This window comes from Lycorma delicatula, chromosome 6 (genome assembly GCF_047948215.1).
Source record: "Lycorma delicatula isolate Av1 chromosome 6, ASM4794821v1, whole genome shotgun sequence".
Classification (NCBI taxonomy): Eukaryota; Metazoa; Arthropoda; class Insecta; order Hemiptera; family Fulgoridae; genus Lycorma; species Lycorma delicatula.
In genome coordinates, this window is record NC_134460.1 from 116,958,269 (window position 1) to 116,970,787 (window position 12,519).

Sequence of the window (12,519 nt, forward strand, 5' to 3'; positions counted from 1 at the left end):
CGGATACGAATCGTTAGCGAGTATCGGCTTATGAAAGATTTTACCATGATTTCTGTGCCTCCAGAAAAAAAAATTAAGTCAGACTAGTTCTTGAGGCTCTGTGTTGTTTGTATTTGTTATTTTTCTAAAATATTAAATTCTTTTGTTTTATAATATTAAAAATTTTGTTTCGATTAACACCTAAATCTGTCTTATTTTGATTTTAACAAACTTTCGAGAATCTTAAGTTCATATTAATTAGTTTATGTGGACGTTGTTCGTACCATTTAATTATTTATAAAACTTTGTTTAAATGTGTTTATTACCCATTTAACAAAGTAATTTTACCCCAAACATAAAATATTAATTTTCCGACACCAATCTTTTGTCTTTTACACCAAATTTCTCAAAAATACTAAAAATGCAGTTGTGGGTCCTATTTTTTTAGATCAGATTTCATAAAATCTCTAAATATGTTCCTTAAATTAGTTGGTAAGAAATAATTAATTTTACCGAAAGCGTAAAATTCGCGGCGAAATTTTTTGCCAGCCGACACTCGCTAACGAAGAGTCTACGTCCTATATTTATAAGAACTTTCTTCTTATTTACACCAGATAAATATGTTCTGAAAGTTTGTTACATTCTTCATGAATCACCTATATAAAGTTACAATTTAAAAAAAATATTATTGTACCGAGTGAAATATGATAGCAGTTTTTTTTGGTTTTTTTTCGAATGTTGCAAATTTTTATTTCTGTATAATTTTAAACATATTTAAACATTACCGAGATGAAATATGTTAGTTTTAAAATTACCACTAAATATACTACTTGTAAAACTATCGATCTAATACGCTAATCAAAATTAACGATTTTCCTGTGTTGTTACCTAACCGGTAGAAGATTCACCACTTAACGTGTATTAGACTACTAAATAATCAATTTTTTGGAATCTACACTACAGTAGCGTGCAAATTAATTCGAACGCAGATGTTATTTGACAAAAAATAACTTTATTTAGAAAAAGTCATACCTGATCAATTTGTGAATATCTAGTAATTAGTATTTAATACATAGCTGGGCTCTTCATCACCCACCTGCAGGAGGTGACAGCAACTTGTGAGAAGATAGCTGCGACCTTAGGAAGGCTGATGATGGCCAGTAAGAAGAAACTGATCATGTAGGATACGCTGTCATCACTGACGTATGAGGTTCCGGTCTGGGTGGAAGCGCCCCGAACTGCATTTATTGTGGCCAGGTGGACACTCCGGAACACACGTTCTACTAGTGAGATTAATGAGTAGGCCTCCGGAGGCTCCTGGACCTGGACTGTTTGACGCCGGGTAACACAGTGGATTATATTCTGCAGGGACGAGCGCAGTGGGAGAAAATGTCCGTACTGGTCACGGGCATCCTGCGGACCAAGAAGGAGGTGACGGCAGCGTGGAGTCCTGAGTGACAGCGAGTTTGCGGTAAATGGCAACGCCACTCACCAGTTTTGAGTTAAGTTAGGTACAGTTTAGCTTTGTTTAAGACGTAATGCACAAGATCTTTTATATATTGTGTTGGTTGTTATTAATTTTTATGATGGGAGGATAAATTAACGTTCTTTGGGTGGATATTTGCCCCGAAGCACTGGCGTTGTTTTAAAATATTGAATTTCATTTTACTGTTCGGTTAGTTTTAGTTTCTTAAAGTTTGTTATGTATTTGTGTTTAATCTTCAACTTCTTTTGTAGAATTCTACCTGATACTTTGGATTATGTTTATTATGTTATGATGATTTATTGATGTATTTTATGCCTATCTCCGTGTTTATTGACACGAGGATTTAGTGATATAATTTATGCCTGTGTTAGTGTTTGTACTGTTAGGAAGATTATTTGACTGTGATCTGCTAAAGCCGTGTAATTATTACGATGTGCTGTAGACTGTGGGAGCTGGTGGAAGTCTTGAGGTGTAACTTCCTGGTGTAACATTGTTAAGGCACAACTCATCGAGTTGTGCCTTAATAATGTTGATAAATACTAATCCTGTTATATGGGATCATCTGATTTGAATTCGTGTGGTCTTGAGGAAGGACTGCTTATCTATATATTTATAAAATCATTACAAAATGTGGCGACAGGGAGGAAGCTCCTTGCTTAAAACACCTTGGCTCACTCACACGCAAGAGTGGGGGGTCGGGGTGCTTCTGATGATGGCATGGGGGACCCTCGAGGTATATGAGAACGCGAGGCAGGTGAAGGATATGTGCAACGCAAGTCCGGATCCTTGTAGGCTAGGGCCGGGAAGGGTAGCTCTCTTGAGGAAGAGTATATTTCGGCAATCCAGAAGAGGGAGTCAGAATGTTCCAGTTATCCAGGGGAGACCCCGATGGGCGGCTCCGGTGGGATTTGTGACACGGTGGGGTAATCTACTACCACGACACTCAGGATCAATTGGGGTATTGAGGCGAAAGTCGGATGCCGGTTGCTCCTAGGGTGTTTAATAAGTAAAACAAACAAAAAAAAAAATTTTATTTTTTAAAAATATAAACAAAAAAATTCCCTGTGTTCGGATTAATTTGCATGTTATTTTATATTCACTGTAAAGAAACCAAAACAAGACAATATCCTGTAAAATTTGATCGAAAGGGTCCCTGTCGATGTTAGTTGGCGTCATATCAATTCGCATAAATAGGAATCTATGGTAGATCTCGGTGTACCACACTTCTCGCAATTCCGTCTTTTCACTGCTGCCCATAAATTCTCTACAGTTTTTGTTTGCGCTTCGGTAATTAAATCTGAAAAGTTAACCGAGTAATTTAGTTTGATGTGTAAAATTTTAATCTTGTCGATTAGGTACATCATTGTAACAGTCCGCCAACATCCGCCAACGGTCAGAAATAATATTCGTTTTAGGTCTTTATATATACTCTTATATAACATATATATATATATATATATATATATATATACTCTTTTATAACATTCAATAATGTGTATTTCGTTCGATCGGTGACCCCACATACGAAACATTCTTTAATTTCTACCAAATTCTCACAAACATCCATTGCTGAGAGTATACCGTCCCCACACTGTATTTTCGTCTTATAAAAAGAGATTTATCTGTTTCCAAGTTTAGATCATTCCCGCCTACTGTTATAGGGTTACGGAGTAACATGTCCGCACACAGTTCCCTCACAAGATTTTTCCAATCGGTTACAGCGGGACTAGCCGTACCAAATTCTACGTTAAAAAAATTAAAACTAGCCTATTCCCTACTTAATTCGTACAGCTTCCATTTAATTTTTTTGGATTGCAGCCATGTATCACTTCTTAAACGAGCAGAATTACAATAACTTGCCTTTGAACAACGCCATTATCTTTCCTGACGTTTAACGAAAGAGATATTTTATGATCCAGTACGCAAAATCTACGTTTATGTAAAATCCCTTTGGCTTGTAAAAAAACAAACAGCACATTGTTTATTTGCCACCTCACGGATTAAGTCAATCAAATCCTTATCTGATGAAAATAACGAATAGTGACAAGTACAGCAAACACACTCGGTACACGATTGAAATAATCGACTTCACCGACAAGTACACAGCCAGCGATAAACTATAAGATAAGATAGGTTGAAATATAATTACAACAATGACAGATAAGATAAACATTTGCAGTTTAATATTGTGTATTATTTCTTATTGATCCATATTTTTACTTAACTATATTAGTTTATTAAAAAATGAAAATTAAGGATTGTTTCCGCTTTCGAAATATCACTCACAAAATCTACCCTAACATAAAAATAACCTTTATACCATGATATAATACAACAAAAAAAAAAGAAAAAACAACTAAAGACTAAAGGTTATATAAATTTTATTTTCCTGGTGCTAAGTGATTTTCCTGTTGTACCAGGTTCATACAGATTTATATGAGATTTAAGTTACGTAATTGAGTGATGAAAGTGTAAGAGAAGATATAACTACACTTTTCCTTTAAGGAATATTTATATACGAGTATATATATATATATATATTTAACACAAATAGTTATTGTTGATTTAAACAATTAATAGTTCTGAGAAAATTTAAACGATATTAATAAACAAAACAAAAAAAAATTACATTCAGAAATAACATTTGTTTAGTAATTTATGTTCAGCTTCAATCAATCTTCTAATTGTATCCTTTTTTTATTTATTCATTTTATTTCCTTTTTATTTTTCCCTCTTTAGTCTCATAATAATCTATTATATCTTTTATTAATATTCATGGAATTATAAAAACAAAAACAAGATAAATTAAAACAATATCCAACTATATCTCTTTTAATTCTTAATTATTTTTAACTGTTGCTTTAGAAATTGAATAAATAAATGCAGTAATAGTCAGCTGTGTCTTATTTATTATTTTAGAAGAATAATTACTTATTTATTGCAGCTCTTTGAAATATTTTACTACTACTTGAATATAGGCTAAAGTACTAAAGTTATTCATATGGAAAGATCAAATCATAGGCACGTGTTTTGTATGCAAGCATGTAATGTGCATACGCTTTACAATAGTGTTTTTATATATAAATGAACAAACAACCCGTTATTCGAAGCATAATGAAGATCCCTGAAGTCCTTAAATATCTTTAATGAAAGGTCACAAAATTAGTTCTAGTTGTAAGCTATAATTTGCAGCACCATGTAAAATATGATAAGGGAACAAAGTTTAATGTCAGCTGTTGTAATGTGTCATCATCATTACAACTGAATTAGACCTTATGACCCGCAGGTCTATCAGAGCATGAGACTAAGCCTTGAACACATAGAGACAACCCCTCTCTAGTTTTTCTGCATCTACGTCTCAATAATATTTTTTAAACACACTTTATTGGCATTACAACGTGACGTAAAATTTATGTCGGTTGTTTTATTGAATAATGATTCTTGTGGTTTGTACTCGTATGTATTGTAATACGTGTATTATGCAACAATCAGTACTACGTCTAAACATAATTTTCTTAAGGATATAATGTAATAAAAATGTAATAAATATTTATAGATAATAAACGTTAGAATCAAAACATCGTAAGATTCCTAAATTTACAGTTAATTTAATCTAAATGCGTATTTACCATTTGATTGATTATTAAAATTCCAAACATACTGCAGGGAAAATAACAAAAAAAAGCTGACAACACAATTGTAGGACTTTCCCGTCACGCGGCTTTTTAATGATGCACGACTTACACACACAACTTAAATTAAAATATATATCATTTTATTTAAATTTAATATTTTTTGTGTATTTAATTCAATGATTCTAACTAAAGCGCGTGCGTATACCGTATTTAATTCACGCAGGTGTGGTGGTACTAGCGGCCATTTTAAATACTTTTTTGCACTTTGAATATTATTAATTTATTTAATTCTACCTCTCACCTGTGGCGTGACAGCATAATGGACGACTACAATAGCTGTACGTTAATGTTACACTAGCGCTCCTTGTGGTGAGAATGGGTGCTATTGAGGCAGTATACCCACTTAGCCGGTAGTTTATTTAAGTAATTTTTTGGAGTGGGGTGCGAGTTTGCCAATTTTTTTTGTAAATATTATTATTTTTTAATTGTTAACAAATCTGCCTACCAAAAATAAAATCTTAGGCGAAATCTCGATATACTGAGGGTGACCTTGCTATACAGCCTCACCCCCTTGACCTTTTAAGTTGAAAGTTTAATGGCACCAGTACCCCATATATAGAAGTAATCTGACCAAGTTTGATTAAAATCGGTCCAGTACTTCTGGGAATGTAAGAAGTGCAAGACCGAGCGCGTGCGCGCGTACATACGAACATCCGAAAAATTTCTAGCCGGTTTTTTGGGTTCCTTAGGTGTCAAAATGTTAAGATCCGGTGAAAACCGCATATGCCAAATTGGACCGATTACAATAAAAGCTATAGTTAAAATTCCAAACATACTGCAGTGAAAATAACTAAAAAAAGCTGACAACACAATTGTAGGACTTTCCGGTCACGCGGCTTTTTAATGATTCACAGCTTACTCACACAACTTAATTTAAAATATTTGTCATTAAAAATATTCCCTTCTAAAGGGAATACAGCTAGCGCTAGACAGGAAATTAAAAAGGTGCCTCAAAATAATACACAAGAGATTGTTCGTTTTTAGTGATAATTTTACGAGTATAAAAATCTTTTAACTTCATCTGTGACAAAAGATCATTGAACTAATTATTTGAAACTAATAACAAAATAAATCTCCACAATGAAATGACCTTGGTATCTCACAAACGATAAAGGTTTTAATTTTAATCCACTAAAACTTGCCTAAATGATGACTTCCTTAATGCTTAAATTAAGCAAGAAAACAGATTTAATTTAATTCATATACATCATAAAATTAAATTAACTAAATATGACAAAAGAATAAACTGTTATTGAGATTATTATACCAATGAAAGTTTTGAGGATGAAGTACTGGAACAGTAAAAATTAGTCGTAATGAGAAATGAATTACTTAAATTAGAATTAGAAAATTTAAAGGAATGATTGCGAACATTTCATTAATGATAAAGATAATACTACTGTTACCCATAAAGGGAAATTTCTGAATATTTTATTAGATGAAAAATTCTCATGGGTTGATCAAACTGATTATGTTTACAACAAAATAAAACAACTCTGTCTTTACTTATAAGCGTCTTAATAAAACGATACCCTTGTCATCACTATTAAATAATATAATACGTATTTATTACGCTTACGTATATTCCCGACTGAAGAATAATATGTAACAGAACCAGTATAATGAACCAGGGTAACGGATTTCTTCCAATTAAGAAAAAACGAAAGAGAAAACAATAATGAAAAGAAGAATCCAGAAGGAACTAAAAGGGATGCTTTTTCAGACTAACAGATTCGCTTAACAATCTGTTCTTTGTAATACAGACAATGGGATCTTCAAAAGCTGTTGTTCAACCAAAAGGGTTACCGGACCGGAATAAGAATTTATAGAAAAACGTAAGGTCGCGGACGATGAAAATTATTATGCTTCAGCAATTAAAGGGATGAGGTGGGTATCGGTTCCGCAGGCCAGGAGATATAAATTCTACCAGCGACCAGCGGTGATAGTCAATAGTTCTGTGAGACTGTGTTCGGAATAGTCGTTATAACAAGCGATACATAATTTCGCAAGCCCGAGTTCGAAGCGATTGCGGTGACGGCGATATCAACAAACGTATGGTAATGACAACGAATGTCGAGTACATATGAGTAATCCATTGCGGTCAGTGGGTGAATGCAGGAAGTTGTTCGGTGAATTATTAGTAAACATTCGTGAAAGTGACAGTATTTTACTTATACATAAAATGTAGGGTAGTTCTATTGTGAACAGTAAAAGTAATAACAATATTTTCAAAAATTAAATTTTATGAACTTTTCTAGCGTTAACTTCTTGTTAATGCATTATTAAGTATTAATATTAGTAGTCATTATAACATTTTTAGTAAATTGGACTATTCTGGTTTTTATAATTTAACTGTCATTAACAAATCTTGTCATTTTTATTTGAATTACTGTGTTTATGTTACATATACGTATTTTCATTTTATTATTTTTTTTTTTTGTTTATATGTCTTTAGGGTAATAAATTGTCGTTATAAAATTTTTTTAATTTGTTAGTCTCTCAATATCCTGGTCGAACCACGAACACGATACAATAACAACGACCTCCCTCAAAAAGTCGAAATGAGTTTTCAAGAAACAAAAATTTGCAGTCACATCGGTGTTTGGCGCCAATAGGTATGAGTCAAGTGGACCAATATTTGTGTCACTAATTAAAAATATTAGCTTATCTGTATTTTTATATTTATAATGTGCAGTATTTGGTAAAAAGAATAGTCACTTTTTAAAAAATAATATCTACCGATACAAAGGAACTGTTTTCTTTTAATTCAACAAAATACTTCGGCTTATGAGGAAGGGTCATATTGTAATTTCGTTCCCATTTTTAAACGAATTATAGCATTTATATTGAGTCAGTTGACTGACTCAATTCTTCGAGAACGGTTGAAAAAAATTCTATATGTGGGCTACTGCTGGCATTAAATTTTGGGAAAAATTAAAAAGGCGAGGGGTTGTTTTCATCATTTTGAAATTTTGTATAGTAGTAGCAGAAAACTGAACCTTAATTCTATGAAAGAGCTTAATACATTGTTATTTAAAATTCCAAGAATTTTAAGTCAATCGGAATTAGGGATGGGAGGTTATTCAACATTATTTCTAAACAGTTTTAAACTCATATCTCGAAAACAAGTTGAATTTTTAAATATCAGTTGAAATTTGTCACAAATGATTGATTACATATGTATGTATTCCACTGGCCCAGGGGGCCTAACGGTAATCAAACTGGGTCCTTTGTTTTATTTTCTCCCCGACATGAGTCTCAGGTGGGGGTTCTTCAAATTTAAGTTTCAGGACATCAAAACAAACAAAAAAAGAGATTTATCTACATGAACGTTTTTGGTTCATGTAGATAAATCTCTTACTTTTGCTTTTCCCTCTCTTCACCATTTTGTGTTTTATCAGTAACAATTTTTATCCTAAGAACGGATTGAGATAGTTTAATGAAAATATACATGTACAGAATTTTCTACAAAATAAATAAGTTTGATCATTTTTGAACTGATAATTTTGAAGGTTTTTAAGTTTGATAATTTTGAACTGTAAATAATGTTTTATTGAACAAATTGTCTTACTTTTTACTGTGAAAGTTCCAATGTATCTAGAAAACTTGCGAGGTTCAATTATGGTTTTGACCTGAAATTTAATTGTAAAACCGAATGGAACATATTTGTTGGCTTCCTTAGATTCTTATCCCTGCGGAGGATGTATGTGGGGGTCTGATGCTATTATAAATATGTATAGATTAGTCATCCAGATGGCTAGGGACACGCATGGGTGCTTACTTCACTAAGATAGGCGTTTTGGCATCGAGACCCGGTTAGCTGAGGTATTCGCTGTTAGGATGAGATTGATGTGTGGAGAATTCTGTGATGAAGCTGCGGTGTGGGAGGGTGTAGGCATTGACCTTGCTCCCGAAAGAGTACCAGAGCAGAGAGAAATAGGATATATTTTCAGGTATATGTTCATTGACTTATTAAATTTGAGGAAACTGTTTCTTGATTTGTAAGTAAATCTAGAAGACTGAGTGAATTGAATTATAGTACAAGATTGTCGATGTCGCGATCAACACTTGTTTTGTTGGTTTGAGGATACTATTTTTGGTGTTTAAAAACTTAATAAAGTAATACTCTGAGTGCATAGTCTAATTAAAGTTAGATGGAGAAGGGGTTTTTATGTGAAACCTTTGGTGTTCGAGAAAGGCGCGGGGATCGCGCTTCTGTGAATCGGTTAATTTGATAGCTGAAGATTGTAAGTTATGGTTGGTGGTCGTGGTTGGAAGTGACTATTCGAAGGCGATAGTAGGTTGTGTAAATACATTAAAGGAATTGTCTTCCGAGGCATTTGCATCAGTGGCATCCTGAAAGAGGCCAAACTGAAGACAGTGTTGTGTTATCAAGTTAAAGTTTTAGAGGGTCTAACAGACAACCTCCGTTAAAGCTCATCAAGGCTAGGAACGAAAGAGATGGTGTGGCGACCGGGATCGTCACATGGCGGGTGTCTTCCTCTACGGGGGTCAGGATGTGAACATAATTATACCTCATTTATTAAAATCGATTGATGAACAGCTGCAAATAACTGAAATCAGAGTGAAATGCAGAAATGATGTGTGAAAACAGTATAAAATTCTTCGACTGTATAATTTCCAGTCTACACACCTACACGCGAGCTAGTAAGGCGTTATCCGATTATATATTTATTAGTTTTCTTCTAACATCATTAAACATATTTTTCTATTATCGCGCGAGATTTAATTAGAATTTTTCCTTACAGTTAAAACTGTCGTATTTTTGTATGTTTTAATTTTTAATGAACTTCAAAATTCTTGCGTTTGTCTTTAGTTTACGAGGACGTTATTCATACCATTTTACTCAGAATCAAAGTCTATATAAATTTTGTTTAAAACTTTTATGTCCATTATCAATTTAACAGAGTTATTTTACGCCAAACATAAAATGGTAATATAAACAATATTTATACGACTAATATTTTGTCTTTTACACCAGATTCTAAAAACATAATTATTAAAAATACAGTTCTAGGTCCTATATTGTTCAGTTTTTCAGGTAAAATTTCATATAAAAACATTAAATTTTCCCTATAAATTGGGTCCCAATAATTACACTCCTGCTTAATTTAACCGAAGGCAAAGAAATCAGGCCGAAATTTTTCTCCAGCTGACACTCGCTAACTTAGCGCTTTCAAATTTATGTTTGCATGAATTTTCTTCTTCATTTTCAAAGTAAAACATGTCTTGAAAGTTTTTTACAATCTTCGTGAATCATTCTGTTACAAAAAACATAATAAAAAACTTTGGAAACACCACTAGTTAGTACAGAATATTTACATCTGATCTTAATTTAATTTATCACCTTCTGTGCATTTCCATAAAATGAAAGATAATTTCCATATATTAAATGGAATCCAAAATTCACTTTCATATTTCCACCGATCATAATTTATGCGATATACAGAATAAATCAAACCCTATTCTGAAGTCAATTCATTGATAATTATAATATTTATTTATTTCTTTAATAAAAAAACCTTTTTGTCAGTTTAAAATATGAAACTTGCATTAGTCTAATACTTTTATTGGCATAAAATAATAATTTTAATTTTATCAGGTTATAAAAATATAGATATATGGTATTAAACATAAATAAAATTTACCCATCACATCTATTGATTCGGTAAGAGGCAACATTTTAAAACTAATTTTTCAGATTTTATAAATTAACTGCTCCGTATTGAAAATAAATAAAACATATTTTAATGATGCTATAATGAAATATAAATACCATTCTCGTAGTCATCCGTGGGCGCTTTTTCGAACGTATTAACGTATATGTGAGTATTACAGTTATTAACATAAATGATTGAGAACTGAAATGAATTAGTTTTATTTAAAGAGAAATGAGAAGTCAAGATAATTTAAAAATAAAATAATGATGCTAAACGACCATGAATGTTGAATAAGATGCGGTCACTGTCAAGGGAATGACGTCAGCGAAAGTAAATCTATTACTTAGTTTGTCCCTGTTCATTTATATTCAAGATTATATAACTTTCCAAGAATAATTAATTTATTAGTTTGCTATGATGACGAGTAAACTACTTTTAGATCGGTTAAAAACGTTAAAACAACCACCAATATTATAGACGAACATAGATATGTATTTATAACAGATAAAAACAAGATTTAGATGAATACTGACTCAAACTATTATTAAATAATTTTTACGAACAACTAAGAAATTGATTCTTGAGAATTTGTTGCTAGGAACACAATGATGGAAAAATTCGCTTATATTGTGCGTTCATATTAATGAATAAAAGTAAGGTATACTCGTATATAACAATTTAGTGGTGTCTGTGAGTTTATTACTCTTTCACGTAAAAGCTACTCAACTGATTGAGCTAAAATGTTTCATGAACATAGGTTTTATGCCTGGAAAGAGCATAGGACTATTGCCGTTATGAAATATTTTACCGTTTCAAGATGTTGGCCGCTTTAATGGCTCGCGGTAACAACCGGATTATGTTCCATGCCGATATTCAACTTATAGCCAAACCGTTGGTCTAATCGAATTCAAAGACCACTTGGATTATTTTAAATTAAATTCTATACAACAAAAAACCCTTTACCTTTTTCGATATCTCTTTCGGTTATCGATAAAAGTAGCATTAAATGTGTGGGTGTACGGCGCGGCGGCTCAACCAACACAACTACTGTCCTTGTTACTGTGGGGGGACGGGACTAGCTCTACCTGCCTCTGATTACTTGACTGAAAAGCATAAAATAGAAAAAATAGATAAAAACGAAGATATGGGAAACGAAGTGTGGTCACCTCCTCGAGGTGTTTATCGGGTAACGTTAAGACTCGTGAAAAATACTTTTTTACCCATTTGAAGGACGGGTAACTACTTATAATACTATTTTTAAGTTTGGGGCTGACTATTCTAAAACCCGCTTATTTTCGGTACTAATCCTGTGCTAACGAAACTATTGCTAAATAAATGAATTTATTTATGCTTTTTGAAAGAATAAGCAAAGCTTTCTTGTGAGCCTACTCTAGCTCTTAAATATTCGTATATCTAGCTCTTAAATAATGTATTTAGACGTATTTATAAATGGTTTCGCTTATTTGTCGCTGTTTCCATACATTGTCTATTATCATTGATAATCTATGATCCATGACCTCAGGATGGCGTTTCGCGCCATCCTGTACTATAAACTTTCCGTAGATATGTTCTCAGTTGAGCATAGTCATCGGTCCCGAAAAATTAAAATCACATTCAAGGATGTTAGGTGCAAGAATTGAATATTTTCCACATATTTGATATCTACATTATTTGGGAG

General features: G+C 32.6%; 1 long non-coding RNA gene across 7 annotated transcripts in view; it reads right to left on the reverse strand.

Moving 5' to 3' along the window:
- Nucleotides 1-11,081, reverse strand: part of LOC142326146 (uncharacterized) — a 101,139-nt gene extending 90,058 nt beyond the window's left edge. For 4 of the 7 annotated variants that reach the window (XR_012756706.1, XR_012756710.1, XR_012756707.1 and 1 more), the window contains exon 1: nucleotides 10,958-11,081. This is a non-coding gene — a long non-coding RNA (uncharacterized LOC142326146). The remainder of the gene's footprint in view (nucleotides 1-10,957) is intronic. The other 3 variants (XR_012756709.1, XR_012756712.1, XR_012756711.1) reach the window with 3 other exon arrangements.
- Nucleotides 11,082-12,519: the final 1,438 nt, after the last annotated feature.